General features: G+C 43.5%; 2 long non-coding RNA genes across 2 annotated transcripts; both read right to left on the bottom strand.

The window, feature by feature from the left end:
- Positions 1-7412: 7412 nt before the first annotated feature.
- Positions 7413-17847, bottom strand: LOC138975455 (uncharacterized). The gene is made up of 2 exons (XR_011458651.1): positions 17561-17847; positions 7413-8294 (listed from the first exon to the last, which is right to left on the bottom strand). It is a non-coding gene; the product is annotated as an uncharacterized lncRNA (long non-coding RNA).
- LOC138975454 (uncharacterized) lies at positions 10603-15095 on the bottom strand. The gene is made up of 3 exons (XR_011458650.1): positions 15021-15095; positions 13328-13558; positions 10603-12784 (listed from the first exon to the last, which is right to left on the bottom strand). It is a non-coding gene; the product is annotated as an uncharacterized lncRNA (long non-coding RNA).
- Positions 17848-18499: the final 652 nt, after the last annotated feature.

Consider the following 18499-nt stretch of genomic DNA (forward strand, 5'->3'; position numbering starts at 1 on the left):
CTACCTTCTGTTAAAATGACGTGTTCACAGAGCTTGCGGTTTTAGCCCTGTAAACACTAATCCAGAGAAAAGCCGTCAAATTAGAACCCGATAAGTGCCCCTCGCTCAACGTCCCATTTCAATGTCTTCGTTTGATCTCGCGTGCTACTGGAAACCGTCACGTTCAGCGGGAAGAACCTGACCGAGGAATAGACTTAAAACACCTGACTGACTAAAGAAGTCGGTGACCACTGCGTCACTGTGGCTTATCAGTGAGGGTTGAGCTTGACCCGTCGTAACACTGAACAAGGGACCATTAGGAAAACCACCACATAACCAACTTGAAACACAAACACGCACGCACGCACACGCACACACACACACACACACACACACACACACACACACACACACACATGCACACGTCTCCAACAGTGTCATATGTGTCGCCTCTATTTTCCCTCTATATCTGTATGTCTGTCTCTCTGTCTCTGTCTCTCTCTCTCTCTCATTCTCTCCCTCTCTCTCTCTCATTCTCTCCCTCTCTCTCTCATTCTCTCCCTCTCTCTCTCATTCTCTCCCTCTCTCTCTCTCATTCTCTCCCTCTCTCTCTCCCTCCCTTTCTCTCTCATTCTCTCCCTCCCTCTCTCATTCTTTCCCTCTCTCGCTCATTCTCTCCCTCTCTCTCTCATTCTTTCCCTCTCTCTCTCTCTCTCCCTCCCTCTCTCTCTCTCATTCTCTCGCTCATTCTCTCCCTCTCTGTCTCTCCATCTCTCTCTCATTTTCTCCCTCTCTCTCTCATTCTCTCCCTCTCTCTCTCATTCTCTCCCTCTCTCTTTCATTCTCTCCCTCTCTCTCTCATTCTCTCCCTCTCTCTCTCATTCTCTCCCTCTCTCTCTCATTCTCTCCCTCTCTCTCTCATTCTCTCCCTCTCTCTCGCTCATTCTCTCCCTCTCTCTCTCATTCTCTCACTCTCTCTCTCATTCTCTCTCTCTCTCTCTCTCTTCCTCTCTCTCTCATTCTCTCCCTCTCTCATTCTCTCCCTCTCTCTCTCATTCTCTCCCTCTCTCTCTCCCTCTCTCTCTCATTCTCTCCCTCTCTCTCATTCTCTCCCTCTCTCTCATTCTCTCCCTCTCTCTCTCATTCTCTCCTTCTCTCTCTCTCTCATTCTCTCCCTCCCTCTCTCATCCTCTCCCTCTCGCTCTCATTCTCTCCCTCTCTCTCATTCTCTCCCTCTCTCTCTCACTCTCTCTCTCTTTCTCTCTCTCTATCCCTCTCTCCCTCTCTCTCTCTCTCTCTCTCTCTCTCTCTCTCTCTCTCTCTCTCTCTCTCTCTCTCTCTCTCTCTCTCTCTCTCTCTGCAGGTGGGCGCTCAACTGCTCCAGGATGATACGCTCCAGAAGCTTGGAGAGGAAGGGCAGGTTGGACACAGGACGGTAGTTCTTCAACTCGTTGACGTCAAGGCCGGGCTTCTTGATGAGTGGGCGGACAACGGCAGACTTGAAGCAGTCGGGAACTACGCCTGTGGCCAAGGAGATGTTGATGATATCTGTGGTAGACGGCAGGAGCTTGTCCAGACACTTGGTGAAGAGGAAGCCTGGCAGGGGGTCTAGCTCGCAGGTCTTGATGGCCGTCTTGGTGATGAGTCGCTTGACGTGGTTTTGAGTGACAGGCTGAAAGCACGTGAGGGGGGAGCCGGAGAAGGAGGGGGAGGGTGGGGACGGGACGAAGGGCTGCTGATCGAGTGTTCTCCGAAGCTTGTCAATCTTGTCCTTGAAGAACTCCGAGAATAACTCCGGGATATCTTGTGGTGGGTGAACAGTGGGTAAGGGGGCAGCGGGGGAGGAGCCCAGGAGAGAGGACATGATGGAGAACAGCTCCCTGGATGATGAGGCGTTGGTGATGCGGTCGTGGAAGTGCACGACCTTGGCAGCAGTGATGGCTTGCGTGACTCGAAGCAGCGCATCCCTGAGAATATGCCGGTGAACCTCCAGGCCAGAGTGTCGCCATGCACGCTCCGCTCGCCGTCTCTCGATCTTGGCGGCTGTGATGTCCTCAGAGAACCAGGGAGCCGGCTGTCGCTCAGAGACTGCGCAAGCTGACTTGCTTAGTGGGAGTTTTACGTTCACTTGAATCAAATAACATGACCCCAACCCTAGGACCCTGGTCAGTTCTGATTAACTCGACAGTCATGGTCTGACTTGACGGCTTTGTTGTCCATAACATTTGTACTGTAACTCAAAACAGTGAATAATGTTAAGATGCAGAAAGACATGCATGGCGAAAAATGTACAAGCACGTGGTTTATATGAGACTAAATTCAAGAAAAAACAAAAAACAGCAAACACGTTTAAAAATGAACTTTTCTCAAACGAGACATTCCCGACATGATGTCCGCTTGGTCGTGTACCTTCAGTTGTAAAGCATGGTTGAAGACCACAACTGAACACGATTTGAGTTGCGTATCGACCGTACAGGGTTCTTAAAAAAATGGCTAAATTGGATCTCTGCTATGAGTTTCTATTTTTGAGATTCTAAAAGCTATTGGACCATCCCTCGTCCAGTGAACCAAACCGAAAGTGTTGTTTGGTGGAGGCACAAAACTGACGCATTTGCTAAACGTCTTGGAGAGGGCCATAGAGCCGAGGTGTACAGTGAAAATATCCATGTTTTCTTCCTACAACAGCTTGTATTCCATAACTGTGTCACAAAAAGCGTTATCATCGTCATTTTTTAACCACGCCACCACAATGCCAGACTTTGTCAGCCACACTGCACCGGGGTATGAGTCGTCTCCACTACCGTGCTGCGGTCCGTGCAACAATCGCCTCCATTCTGCTTCACTGGACCGCACCACAACGCTCTGACTACCAGTACACACGATGTACACGTTACCGTCATCATCAGCCACGACCTGGATCGGTCCCTGCAGGTCAGGGTGTGTCAGTGTGTCCAGCAGATGACCAGAGGTCACCTCCACCCTGTACACACAATTATGTGCATCATCAGGAATGAGAACATGGCCATCAACAACACAGATTGTAAACACTGTGTCTAAACCCGTCAGTGTGTCGCCGTCAATGACAGTCTGGTTGTCGCGACATATGTCGCGCTACTTTACGTATACTGTCACCTGGTTGTCACGACATATGTCGCGCTACTGGCTCAGTCTGTTTGGTCGGTTCCGATTACCTCCCATGGATGCGACGTCACGGTCAAAAGTGTTTGACGTCAATTAATGCATCATGACGGCATTCCTCCCTGTAGTAGTCAGGTCGTCATTTCCCGATTTTGACCTTAACCCCTCAAAAAATACCTCGGAGAATGTTTTGACTGTTTTGAACTCTGTGATGTCTGTAGATTACAGATCCGACGGATGACACTCTGTCATCCTTGGGCATTTTGATGTATTCAAGATGGCGGACAAGATGGATTCCAGACTGCAAAATAGTCGAAACTGCATGCTATAAACTAGCAAAACTGTATTTATTTATGTTTTCCGGGAGATAAAACGGGAGTTAATATGCATAACAACAGTTACATGATTAGCAGACACTATAACCCGAATGGCTGGTCTGTTGAGGGACCGTTAAAACTGGTTAACGGAGCAGGATGATATAGTTAGTTTTAGCAATATATTTTTTCAGTTACAGCTAATGGTTTAAGCTTATATGTGTTGTGGGCTTTGATTACTGTTGCACTTTGCTTGACCTTCATCGCATTTCAAGGTCATATGAATGTCAAATGTTCATTCAAATGATAAAGGATTATACTATTTTTGAAGATAAAATGACGAAATGTCTTCTTAAAACTTGCCATGAATAAAAACGTTCACCAACACTGAAGGTCACACGTTTTCAAGGTCAAACAATTTCAAGGTCATATATTTTAATGTCTGCAAAACCATCACTTAGCACGTGCATCACTACAAAGATCACTGTCAAGAAGACGAAGCTGAGATTGTATGGCAATGTAACAAGAACAGGCGGGCTCTCCAAGACCATCTCACAGGGTATGGTGCGCGGAAAGAGAAGATAGAGAAGACAAATGAACAGAGGGACAGATATCATTACAGAGTGGATTGGGAAATGTTTTGCAACTTCCCAAAAATTGCTCACAGCCGCCAGAGGTGGAGACAGCTTATGAAGCGCTCGTCGTTGAAGTGACCCTACCATCCTGGTGGGTTCCAGAATCAATGAGTGACTTGGTCGGTGAGCAAGCAGATAACAACTTAATCCTGGAAAAGTGGCTGTAATACCCAGAATAACTTAAAGTTATCTTGTGCTCTTTTAAAAAAAAAATCTAGTCAGGTGAGGAATGTATACATCAGACGAAAGGCCTTGTAAGGTGTCACAGCGCCAAGCGATTGACACCATATACACAGTGTTGTGTCAGTTAGTGACGCCCCGAGGAGGTGTATTAGGCGTCATGTCAAGAGGCTAAACCTGATGTACCATGTCTCATATACAAAAGACCTCTATCTCATAACGTAAAGGCCATGGCGACGAACCAGGGATACTGGTTAGTATGCACTTTACCTCGCCGATGACCACACAGGATGATGTGTAGTTTACCACTCCAGATGACCACGCTGGTTTACCACACAAGATGACATGGTCATGCAGTGAGTTTCCAGTTTGAGGGCAGCCACCATCGATCCTTTTTTCAATTGCCGAAATGGTAGCGGATGACTATGCCTGATGACCAATAAATGACCACGCCCGATGATTACGCAGGATGTCATGTAGATTACCAGTACGGGTGACCGGTGAGAATTGCCAGTGCGGAAGACCAGTGTGGATGACCTGTGCAGATGACCATGAAGGATGACCAGTACAGATGACCAGTGCGGATTACCGGTGCGGATGTCCAGTGCAGATGATCATGAAACATGACCAGTGCGGATGACGAGTGCGGATGATTAGTGCGGATGACCAGTGCAGATTATCATGGACGATGACTAGTGCAGATGACCAGTACAGATGATCATTCTGCAATTCACATCTTCAATTCTCAGGTGGGGCGGTAGATGCTGGTGTTGTCGCTCTGATGCACGGGGTCAGTGTTCTGTATTGTTTCAGTATTGTTGATTTTGTTTTGCATTCTACTCTCTTAATCTTAGACAATATGTGATAACCGGCAAGGTGCTGACTTTCTTTTGTGCATTGTTGATGGTGAATGCATGTTAATTTATTTTTAATATACTTTCTTATGTGATAACCAATGTGCTATATTTTCTCAGGACAAAGAACAAATGTTTATTTTGAATGTTTTATGTATGTTATTATTACGGACACAAACGCTCAGCAATGTAATTTCTCTTTTAGAGATTAATAAAGTTATTGTATTGTATTGTATTGTATTGTATTGTATTGTATTGAAGGATGACCTGTGCGGATGACCAGTGCAGATGATCATGAAGGATGAATAGTGCGGATGACCGATGCGGATGATCACAAAAGGATGACCAGTGCGGATGACCGCAAATGATGACCAGTGTGGATGACCGATCCAGATGACCAGTGCTGGTGACCGGTGAAGGTGACTGTTGCACATACCCAGTGCGGATGACTACGATGGATGACCAGTGCGGATTTGTGCAATTTCCAAGGCGTAGACATCGACATAAGATGGCACACGCACATTGACCGACTGCGCAACCACAGCATGCTGTTGCACATGGTAAATTTCTCCACAGCCACACTTCAAAATTAGCATGACTTCAGTTGGTGTAGGTTCTACTCCAGGCGGTTTTCTGCCCATCCTACAACCACCCAGAGTCAACCGGATCAAGATTTGGAAGATCCCCGTAGAATTGCAATAGTACAGCCCTTTTCAGATGGACGTTCAGCAATGGGCTGATGTGGGCGGTAGTTTTTGATTTATGTGGACTGGTGCTTGGAGGTTCTAGCTAGCCAGGTTTCATATCTCTCACGTGATATGTTGTTTGAGATTTTGCACCTGTAGCACTCGCTTACAAACTGCGACATTTGCTGAAAGACTTCACCGATTTTCATGCATGGATCTTCTGCAGAGAAATTAAGCACTCCTACGAACACACTGGTTAATGAACAGCTGTCACCAGATGGCATACGCTTCCATCTAAAATAGCTCTATCGTCTGGTAAACAATCAAATCGGAGAAAACTAGTCTCTCACGATGTTCTTTGATCATCGCCCGCCATTTTGTAAGATCAATTTACAAGTTTTATCTTCGACAGTGAAACCTGTGCTTTGGAACACCATACGCACTAATCACAAGTCCACGAATAACACAGGTTTCTCATCTTCTCAGCCTGGATGTAATTCCATACACACTCATGTGCAAATTGTTTCCATTTAGCAGAATGAAACACGTCAAATGCCTTTGTTTTTTGTCTTGGAAGAGGAGCTCAAGTACGGACACGGACAACACTACAGGCCATACTGTACGTGTCGTCATATTACTCATTACGTTTTCCCGACGTCATGAAGTTATGACGCCATTCTAGCCCTTTTTTCTATGGAATGCCTTTTGTGTCTAAACAAAAAAATCAACATTTGCTAATTTTCCTATAATTAATTTTGTCTCATTTTGCCCAAGGATTTAAAGATGTCATCCTGCGGATTTGTAAACTTCAGGAGTTAAACTACCCAAAACCATTAAAACATTTTCCGAGGTATTTTTCAAGGGGTTATTGCCCTGCCGTAAGGACTATAGTCTTTCTCTCTCGCGTGGTGTGTGTGGTCTCGGTCATTGTTATTTTGAGCGGGCCGAGACTATTTGGCAGTCGTGTCCCTGAAAGTAGGCTACATGCAGACAGACAGATCTAGATCTAGTGTCTCTCTTTCTTGCACAGTGTCACCTAAGCTTACTGTGTGTGTGGGTGTGTATGTGTGACGGAGTGATTGAGTTTGTGTTACTGTTTGTCTATTTCTTACGTGAGCCTTGAAGGCTTCGCCTCTTGTTTTATCTGGTTATTGGACACAGTTCTTTAGGATTTGTGACAGAAATGATTGTTTCCCCGGGATCTATGTGTCCTTGTCTGACATACTTGACTGGAGTTTTCTGACATGGACTGAACAGCTTTTAACCCTTTTGCTGCACAAACGCTAATGCTAGCTGTTGAACAGGCTTGTCGTGCTTACTTTGTTCAGGTGCCGGCTGTCTGAAGACGTTTATATTATCATGGTTTGGATGCTGTCAACCGTACAGTAAACCTCTCCTTTTATGACCAAAAAACCCACACACACCAAAATAAAAAAAAAAATAAAAAAAAGAAACGACCGAGGAAGCCAAGTTCAAAAGGGAGTGAGTTTTAAAATGGGGGTAAATTGACAACATAAAGTCCGAACGTGCAAGGTCTCAATAAAGGGGAGGGGGGTTGGTCTTAAAGGGAGGGTTCCACGGTACATCTGCTTTGACTTACTTGCACAACTTCAGTCGACACAGATAGACAAATAAATGCTCCATTTTTACTGACAAGGAGTAAATAATTGTGTGTGTGTGTTAAACGTTTGTGTTCATATCTAAGTGACAACGTTTTGAATGAACGGAAGACGTGATGAAGAAATGTTATCCTTGGTCCCAGTGCTGTTATTGAAAAAAATGTGTTGCCATACTTTTCTGTAAATTAAAGGCACAGTAAGCCTCCCGTAAACCATCACTGAGCTCCCCGAGCCTCTACATACAGTGCAAGCATACTTCCATTTGAACGCTCACCGAACGGGAACATCCTGGCTGCTTTCTGTCGAGAGTGAGACATTTTCATGTTTTAGTACTTATTCATTAAGTTATCTATTCATCAATTTGATTTCTACATTGAATTTTTCTTTTATCTCGTTTCATATGTATCGTTTATACAAAGAAACCCCAGAACATCAAGAAATCGGCTTTATTGGCTTGAAAACAGTAAGTCGGTGCATTCTGCAAACAGTCAAAACACAGCCAGGCATGGCCTGTCTAGTTACAACGAACAGCTGAAGAACAGTTCGGGGTCGGCCCGCTATTGCGCGGGTCCGCTATTGCGCGGGGCCGCTATTGCGCGAATCTGCTATTGCGGGGGTTAGGGTTAGGGTTAGACCCGCGCAATAGCGGCCCAGCCCCAACTGAGTTCAAATCGGTGTTATAGCAGCGAACTGGGTTGCACGGCATATCTACACTTCTTTTTTTCCTCTCCATGGTCTCACGAGGTCGATTACTGACTGAAGAAGATGGAGATGACAACAGCCAGTGTTGCCATGGAAACCAGGGCAAGCAGAGGGTGGGCGATGTTACCCCCAAGCTGAACACCCTGCATGGACCCCGTGGCTCCGGATTCTTCCGCCTGGGACACCACTGGAAACATAAAAAGTAAAAATTCAGACTTCACCAAAAAACACCGAAGAGAAAATCGGAGCAAAATGCATGAATGTTAATGATATAGATAGTTGTGAACTAGCCATTTTGGAGAGGTGTTAGGCGAACATATCCTTCACGGCCGGTATGAAGGAGTCGAGGTTATATACTTTAAACCGGAATTAACTCTAACCTGTCAGTCTAGATTTAATTAGGTTCAGTGTCAAATATTCCGATGCAGAAAGTCGAGGTTAGCAGCGTCCTCGATCCGGCGTTACTCGGGTGTCAATACTCGGATGTTAAGCCTAAAGAAAACAGCATAATGGAAGCCATTTACAGGGGCGGACGAGGGGGGGGGATGCACAGGGTGCACGTGCACCCCCCTCCAGCAAAAAAAAAAATAAAAAATTGGAAAGCTGATTCTATGACCATTTATAAGTTCAAATGGCACCAGATGGCACCATTTTGCTTCTTTGAGCCAAAATTTTTTTCCGGGGGGGGGCATGCCCCCGGACCCCCCTAGCAAATTCGGGCGCTTCGCGCCCATCACATTCACTTTCGATTCAAAGTGCACCCCCCCTTACAAAGCAACTGATCCGCCCCTGATTTAGGAACCTACGCTAACAAGATGCGCGCGAGCTTCCATTCAAAGTTAGCTTAGGCAACGAAGGTTCGATGACGTCATCCAATAGTCACATCACAGAAGGAAATGTACACAGGCTGAACGTAGCCCATTTTAGCTCGACTTATTAGACAGAGAGGCTTGAGGAGAATGATAATAACAAAGTCGTTAACAGAGTGCAGACCTCAATGATCGTAAGAACGCACAATTTATTGTTTTCTGATGGTTATCTGTTACCGAAACTTGCTTTGGATCATGGGGCAGACAACTCTCGTAAACCTGTTGGGCGCAAAGTAAGAATCCGGGGCAGAGTTGGAATAATCGGGTTTTCCCGAAACCTCATTTTGATTTCCAACAAAGCGCCGCATTTCCGGAAACGAGCTGCCTCGTTCTAGAAATGGCAACCCTTCGACTGGCACAAAAACGTATACCCTTTTCACATGTCATGAATAAGGTATATGACAAGAAGAGCAAACGCTCGATCGAGTCACTTTCGCAGTTCTGAATATTATATGAGGCATCAGATGGACAGGAAGAAATTGCTATTCACAACACAATGAGTCACGTTCACATAAAATTTTATAGTTTCCGAGAAAAGCCCAACGTTAAGTTGTGTGTTGCCGAACAGAAAAGGCTAGTTATCTCCCTTGTTTTTCTGATAACGTTCGTAAAAGGCTACAGATGTAAATACTTTGATGTAAAGAATAATCCTACAAAGTTTCAATCACATCCGATGAACTTTGTCAAAGATATAAAATGTCTAATTTTTCCTTTGACGCTGACCTGTGACCTTGAAAAAGGTCAAAGGTCAACGAAACCATCGTTAAAGTGTAGAGGTCATTGGAGGTCACGACTAAACAAAATATGAGCCCGATCGCTTTGATAGTTTCCGAGAAAAGTCCAACGTTAAGGTGGTGTCTACGGACGGCCGGCCGGACGGCCGGCCGGACAGACTAACACTGACCGATTACATAGAGTCACTTTTTCTCAAGTGACTCAAAAAAGCAAGGTCTTATACAGGGGAAGTCTTGAATTGGGGGTGCGGGGGTCAGGGCGTTAGCAATTTTCTCCCCCCTTTCCTAACCGTTAGGTGGTGGGTTCAAATCAAGTGCTAGTCTTTCGGATGAGACGAAAATCCGAGGTCCCTTTTCAGAATTTCAGAATATTTTCGTCACGTCGTCAATTGCTGACTTTTAGTGACTAGCGCTCTTTAAGAGGACAAAGACGGAGAAAAAATCAAAAGTAACTGAGGATAGAAAAGACTTAAGCATAAAGGAAGTAGTCAAACGAAACAAAACGATCAAGGAGGAACTGAATATAACTGAGACCCTACTCTAACTTTGAAACAAAATAAGGAGTGGGGAGGAGTTAGAATGAGAGTTTGGAGAGCTCCCCTCTGAAAGATACCAGAGAGGGAGCCTCGGCAGCAGCTGCCGGGAGGGAATTCCACACGGGGATGGTACGCGGGAAGAAGCTGTATTTAAAATAGTTTGTACGGGCGGAAATTTGGCGAAGTTTAAGGTTGTGGTTGGATCGAGTTCTGCCAGTGCCAGGGGTGAGGTAGGGGTCTGGGGGGATATCTACCAGGTTGTTGATGATTTTGTGGAGCATTGTGAGTTGGGTCTTGGTGCGCCTACTTTCTAGGGTTTCCCATCCGAGTGACTGCAACATGGAACTGACACTACTCGTGTCACAGGCACTCGTCACGAGGTGGGCGTGGCCTATGGCTGTCACTTGTGATGGACGGGGGGTCTTTTCTTATGGTTTATACAAGGTATGATACTGATTCTCTCGACCTCGTCGGCAAACTTCGCATTCCTGCCATACACAGCTTAGCAAAGCAAAACAACGGCTATGATAAAATCAAGTATACATTAAACTATCAGGCAGCTACAGATTTATACCAATTAGACGTTGCTACGGCTGTTATTTTGCAAAACGGCACGGATTTTGGCACACAAAAACCCACGTTGTTCTAGACCGAACGGAAGTTACGTATGACTTACTTCCCCTTATAATCAAACCAAGACAACAAGCTGTGCCTTCATTGGCTGAAGGAAAAATATTGCGCGAAATCTGACGTGTAGATCTGTTGTAGATTTGAGAAAACATAAGAAGGTTGGTTACGTGTAATCTTGAATGAAATAGTAAGATTGTTTTTGTTGCTCAAGACTGTTATTTTTATGGAGCTTTTCTCAATGTCTGTCCAAAATTGCGCACCATAAGAGAGAGGGAGGGAGATAGAGAGGAAAGAGAGAAATTTTGTTTCCCATCCACATCAGTTACGGGTTGGTTGTTGATGTAGAACGATAGCAAAGCAGGATCAGGTCAGATAATGCACACAGCACGAGACGCTTGCAGAGAAGGATATACAATCAGGGTTCTTGCATGCTTACAGTGTGATCTTTATTGCTATTTTTCATCAATGAACATAATGCCACAGCAAAACATATTTAACCCAATTGTACTTTGTGGTTTATGTTGAGAGTGAAGTTAGGATTTACCTTTTCAAGAAGTAGACTCTGCATCCAAATAATCTAATTTGCAGGCTTAGATTCCCAGTTAGCTAGCACACAAAGAGCACCAAGTGCAGTGACATCTGTGTACAGTACTGAGTAGGGCAACCGAGCTTTCAAGACCCATCTGTGCAATTATAAGTTGATCAAAATGCTAATCGAATTGATTGAAAATTAAGCAGATAATACCCTCCTGCTGCATATTTTATGCACACATTTTTTTCAACAAAGTAACTAATTGTTTACAGGTTCTGGTGTTCATCACAAGACATATTCTTATTTATATTTTTATTTTCAGAAGCCATATACTCAGGATCATTCCACATCTCATACCTGCATGTGCATACTTCAAAACCATTGAAGAAGTCACACATGAGTAATTATATCATGATCCTTCATATATATTTATTTCAAATTAAATCTTTCATTAAACACCTCCATATGTTACTAATTCATACCAATGTACAACAATACAATTTAGCAACAACAGTATAGAGGAAGACACACTTAACTAATAATCTGCATTCAAAATTATTACAACACTTCTTTCGACACACACACAAACACACATACTGTTTGGAATCATACTGCTAAAGTTGAACGAACACATTTAACAGCAACATGCAAGCATTCATTCTTGTATTCAAGAAACATGCAAGTATACACTCTTCTTTCGTCTTTCAATAGACATTTTCCGAAAAAGACTGTGAGTGTTTATGGAGTAGTTTTATTTCTGGATGATGAGCCGAGATAAAAAAATAAAAATAAAAAATAAAAAACACACACACATGTTGATCGTATAATAGTGAACAATAATCATAAAGTGCATATTTTGTCAAAGTGTTGGTGTCGGAAATATGCACGAGGGAGCCCACATTCACTGCCAGCATGATAGTTTGACTGCTGATTGAAAAAGTTAACACATGATGGTAGTACTCATAAGTTTGGATGTGCAGGTTTTGGAAAGAACAGTGCGTCATATTTATTTGCAGAAAATGTGTATCGGGACTGTGAGGCTTTTCATCACTTGCCTGAACATTATTATCCCTTGGCATAATTAAGGTTCCTAAAGGTCGGCGGTCAATAAAACCCTCAGTAGATTTGTTTCCAAACATCGTCAACTGCAGTGTTGCTCTTAGGCCTAAGTTTTTTTTTTCTCTCACTGGTCCACACTTTTTTTTCTGATTTGAAGCACTGTTGTGACCACTGGCTAATCAGCCTGCTGTCCGGTACATTTTGACATGTTGGAGGCCCTCTGATTGAAAAAATTTTGTGATAAATCTTGAAAAAGTTGGCCGCTAAGGTAAATCCACTTCCTCTCCACTGTATAGTTCTTGTCCATCAGACTGTTACTGAAACAAACAGTTCAGAATATCATTAGTGCGTATAGTCCTTAAGCCAAAACACTGCAGCTTTTTTCGTTCACCTCTCCATCTACTTATTTGTTTTGCTTTTGTACGTAGTACACTCACTCTCTTATCACACAGAGTTTCTCAAATAAAAAAAGAAACAAAACTAAAAACAGAGGAAACAAGCAAACAAACACCACCACAACCAAGAAGAAGAACAACCTAGCTGAAGACAAGCTGTTTTGCATAAACGCAAACATGTGCATAACTCAAAATGGTAATTAGACAGGTAATTAATCAGGTAATTAATCATGTCTAAAAGTCAATTCCTAGAAGTGTGTAAATAGTCAAAGCTCTAACTAAAAATGTAAAATAAAAATGTATTACTAGAAAACACACACACACACACACACACACACACACACACACACACACACACACACACACACACACACACACACACACACACACACACACACAGATGATCTTGTATTTTCTGATAACATGTCCTAATTAAACCATTGAAGAATAGGTGTCTGAACTTACTCAGAGATGAAGAGTTGACCTTCTGTTGTTATTCCTCAAGAGATTAGTTCTGCTCATGCATGTCGCCTCGGGTTTTCCGTGTTCGGCCTGCATGCAGTTCCCCAAGCATCCGCTGTGTAAACGGATGTCTCTTTGTTACGTCTGTAGCTCCACTGGATATGAGGCTTCTTGTAAAGTTCTTCTGCAATTTGCTGTTCCAGCACTATCAGTCATCAATGTAGAATACTCCACCTGCAAAAGTGCCAATACCCCTAAAATTATGTGTCAAATAATTAACTTCTGATTGATAATGTAGATCTACACCCGATAGCCGAAATTGTGTGACTGGACAACTGATGTGTAAACCTGATGAAATATAATCTGTAGTTGGTATCACTCGATAATTGCTGCTTCCATATTCAGCTATGAATCTTTAAATTACAATTTAAAACGGATTTACCCCTCCCCTTCGCTTTTAAAAATCACATCAATCTGAGAGAGGAAACATAAAATCCCCTAACTTGTCATTTGCTTCTGGTCGTTAGATCTAAATTACAACTGAACAAGGTGCACAGACTGAGTTTGAGATATACTTGAATCAATCAATCAATCAATGAAGCTTATATCGCGCATATTCCGTGGGTACAGTTCTAGGCGCTCTGCAGTGATGCCGTGTGAGATGAAATTTTATACGGCCAGTAGATTGCAGCCATGTCGGCGCATATTTACCTTTCACGGCCTTATTCCAAGTCACACGGGTATGGTAGACAATTATTAACTGTGCCTAAGCAATTTTGCCAGGAAAGACCCTTTTGTCAATCGTGGGATCTTTAACGTGCACACCCAATGTAGTATACACGGGGGGTGGTTCGGACACCGAAGAGAGTCTGCACATAAAGTTGACTCTGTGAAATAAATTTCCGCCGAACCTGGGATCGAACTCGCGCTGACAGCGGCCAACTGAATACAAATCCAGCGCGCTACCAACTGAGCTATATCCCCGCCCAGTGAGCTGAGTGAGTGAGCTGCCATACCCACGCTACCCAATCTCTCTCTCTCTCTCTCTCTCTCTCTCTCTCTCTCTCTCTCTCTCTCTCTCTCTCTCTCTCTCTCTCTCTCTCTCTTTCAAATAACCTGCTGAAGGGTTGGGGATACATGTGTTTGGGATTATCTATTCGAAAATTCGCTCACCTTCACATGTGGACTCCGTTACGTCTTCAGCAGAACATGGTCAAAACCATGGGTCATATGTTTCGTGACGTTCAACAACAGGCTTTGAATGAGTTCATCGGCAGTAAACAAACAATTCTCTCATCTCTGCTCGTGGTTGAAACACAACCACAATCCCTGACAAAACAGATTTTCCAGTTTTCGAAAACTATCCGAAGACTTGATGCACTGGTCACACTGGCCGAATCAGCTATATATTTTCTCTGGTGAATCCATGGTTTCCAACTCCATCACAAGGATGATACAATCTAAATTTATGTTTGCATCCTATTATCTGGAAGTTGCAAGAAGAATCAAGGAATAGGAAAGTTGGTGGTGAACAGACAGATCGACTGACGAACGCCGCTGACAACTTTTTAATTATGCCTGGTCACGGGGTCACATGCGCAGAAAACATGCGCAACCTGTCTGTCGTCTGCTGCAATCTCGGTTTCTGATAACTTCACTACTTCCGTTCGGTCTAGAGCAACGAAGAGAGTTTTACCTTGTAATAGTAGTAGTCCTGAGAGCGCACAGGCCCCGCCCACTTTGATCCCGACCCGATCGTGACGAGTGCCTGTGACTCGTGTACACTACATTGGGGGTGTGCACGTTAAAGATCCCACGATTGACAAAAGGGTCTTTCCTGGCAAAATTGTATAGGCATATAAAAATGTCCACCAAAATACCCGTGTGACTTGGAATAATAGGCCGTGAAAAGTAGGATATGCGCCGAAATGGCTGCGATCTGCTGGCCGATGTGAATGCGTGATGTATTGTGTAAAAATAATTCCATCTCACACGGCATAAATAAATCCCTGCGCCTTGAATATGTGCGCGATATAAATTGCATAAAAATAAAAATAAAAATAAAAAATAAATCCCTGCGCTTAGAACTGTACCCACGGAATACGCGCGATATAAGCCTCACTCAGCGCATGCAGCTAGCTAGATGCTGCTGTCTCGACTCTATTTTGAACACAATCATTTTTTTTTCTCAGAGTAGAGTGTTAGTTTGTTACAATTAACAGGCTGAAATCATCTTTAATTTGAATCAACATTTTGCAACAATCAATCACATCAATATAGCGCACAGACTGACTTGCACATTACGTTTCAAGAGCCTAGATTACCATGCAGTGACAAGAGCCTACTCAGTAAAGGGACGTAATGCTGTCTCTGCAGCCCAGAGAGACTGTGGGAGTTTACAGATCTCTGGTTTAATATACAATCAGTTAAGACTGAGTAAAAAATTATTACAATCGATAGTTACCAGTGAAAAGTTATATCGGAACACTCTTGTTGTGTTTTTGTTGTTGTAAAATGTAAGATCTGAAAATTAAGTAAAATTGGTGCGTTTTGGTCGAGTGGGATGGGTTGTTGAACTGTGTTGTTACAGCCAACCGAAGTTATCAAAAGTGTTTTGCTTTTTGTAATTCGGTTGGTTTGGTGCGTTATACAATGCATCTGCTTTTTCAAGACTAAGCATTGATCACTTTAAAACACAAGGATCATCATAGGCCATCATGACTTGTATCATTTTACATCGCATTCTAAGAAAGAGCAGAATTCTCACTATGCGCGCAGTACATTTCTAGAATCGCGTAGCGCAAAGTTGGAATTCCTACAATGGCGGCCATTGTTGGAATTCCAACAAAGCGCAGGTCATTTCCGGAAAAGCGCCGATGACGAGATGGGTCGCAACAAACCCTTCAAGGCTAACTTCCCTTCTTTGTTGCCATTAGTTTCATGGCTGACGAACTTCGGAACAGCTGTTACTTTTCGTTTATGTAATATTTAGAGTTTGCTTTACGTGCAAAATAATGAAATATGAAGAGCAGATGACAGAAGAGCACCTGATATCTTACGTGCATGTCTTATAATTTGGTTTGCTGAACGTGCTTCGACTGATTGCTGCATGTGAACGTAAAGTAACATCCGTTCGTCAGCCATGAAACTAACAAAGAAGGGAAGTAAGCCTTGAAGGGTTTACGGGAGTTGTCTGTCCCATTATCGAAAGCTACTTCCGGTTATAACCACCAGAAAACAATAAATTGTGCGTTCTTACGATCATTGTCATTGAGGTCTGCACTCTGTTAACGACTTTGTTATTATCATTCTCCTCAAGCCTCTCTGTCTTGTTAGCGTAGGTTCCTAAATGAATGGAAGGGCGCTGGTTCTGTGGCGACGCATAGTTCTCGAGATAGGTGTGACCACATGACGTCATTAATACTTTCGTCATCGAAGATCTTTCGTGTTCAAATCAGTGTCATTTCCCAGTTTTGACAAGTTGAGAAAAAGAAAGACATTTAATTTTGCGAAGAAACTGATTATGAAAAGAAAAGCAAGCGTGGAGAAATATGGTTGGGTCACGACTCACGGTCCTGCAAGACTTCAAGTTATGACCAACGATTTCTCCTTCTCTCTGTTTTACAGCGCACACGGCAACATGCACGAATGTTGTTATTCTTTTTTCTTCGAAGTACCGTAGATTTGTTTGTGGCCATATTTTCCACATATGCATTGTTATATTACGGGAATAACACTTTTGAACGCAAATTCGCAAAGAAATTTGGATCGTTTGCTCCGAAACTGCAACGTCGATATGCCAAAACAAACATTTTGGCTCAATATGCGGAAACAGGCTGGTAGTGTCATATTTTTTATTTGGGTTTGGAAGAACTGCTCATAATTTACATCGTACTCCGGCCCTTTTCTTTTTTTCGGCGTCACTGACTCTGACCCCCCCCCCCCCCCCCCCCCCACCCCCCCGATGAGTTCCCGATGAGTTACTTTGGCGACGCAGCATTATTCATTTATTGTGTCTTTTTCAAGCGCGAACTTCCTTATGACTTACACTTGGTATAAGTCCTTTTCTTGGAAAATCAGCTCTTCATAAAGCTTCGCCTGTGACGAGGATCAACGTACAGGTTGCGTTCTTCGCATGGAACAAGTTTAAGTTAAACTGAGTTCTAGAAATGACCATTTGCTGTCGTTTGTCCTGTCGTCGCTCCTCTAAAGAAAACTTGGAATGTGAACGCTCACCTAGCAGCGTGGCAACAAGGGTGAAGATCAGTACTGCACGGACAGATGATGAAAGAGCCATTCTGTCCTCAAAAGGTGTGTCAGCAGCCAAACTCAGTAGCAACAAATCAGATACTTATGTGTTACGTCTTCCGAATCCTTGCACGATAGGTCATCAAACGTTCGATTAACCGACAAATGTAGCCGAGCTATTCGATTGGCAGAATAGGCACACAGATGTGCAGAAACCACGGCGACAAAGTCTCAGTTACCAAATCTCACCTGAGCGGTATCTTCTTTTTTTGCAGTTTGCGTTTTTTAACTGTAGGTTTTGACTTGATCGGCCCACGCAGTGAGGACTGGCAAATGGAACAAAGTGAGGATAAGGTTCCTGCTTCATTAAAAAGAAAAAAAGAAAAGAAAAAGAAAAGAATTTTTTTTTTATCACATCAGGGGTGAAAAAATACACAATAATTTTGACGCCATTGTCGAAATGACGTAATAGTCTCCATGTTTGATGGCCGACTGTCTTGGTTAAGCAACGAGTAGTACGTAGTTTCGGACAGCCCGAAAGGACTGTGAGAATGTTAGTCAGTCGGGGCAAAAAACAAACAAAATAATAAAAAAAACGCTCGCGCTGGACCCGAGTACTCTTCAGACATTCACACACACACACACACACACACACACACACACACACACACACACACACTCTCCCTCACTACTTCTCTCTCTCCCTCTCTCTCTCTCTCTCACACACACACACACACACACACACACACACACACACACACACACACACACACTACCACATCTCCATTCTAAAACACGTCACGTTCCAAATCAAAAGACGACATTCTATTTTCTTACGTCACTATTCTTGGTTTACGGTACCATTCGGCGGCTTCGCTACGAGTATGACATAGTCTTGGTTTGCCGAGACCTTGCACCGTTCTGTTG

Source organism: Littorina saxatilis, linkage group LG9 (assembly GCF_037325665.1).
Source record: "Littorina saxatilis isolate snail1 linkage group LG9, US_GU_Lsax_2.0, whole genome shotgun sequence".
NCBI classification, from domain to species: Eukaryota; Metazoa; Mollusca; class Gastropoda; order Littorinimorpha; family Littorinidae; genus Littorina; species Littorina saxatilis.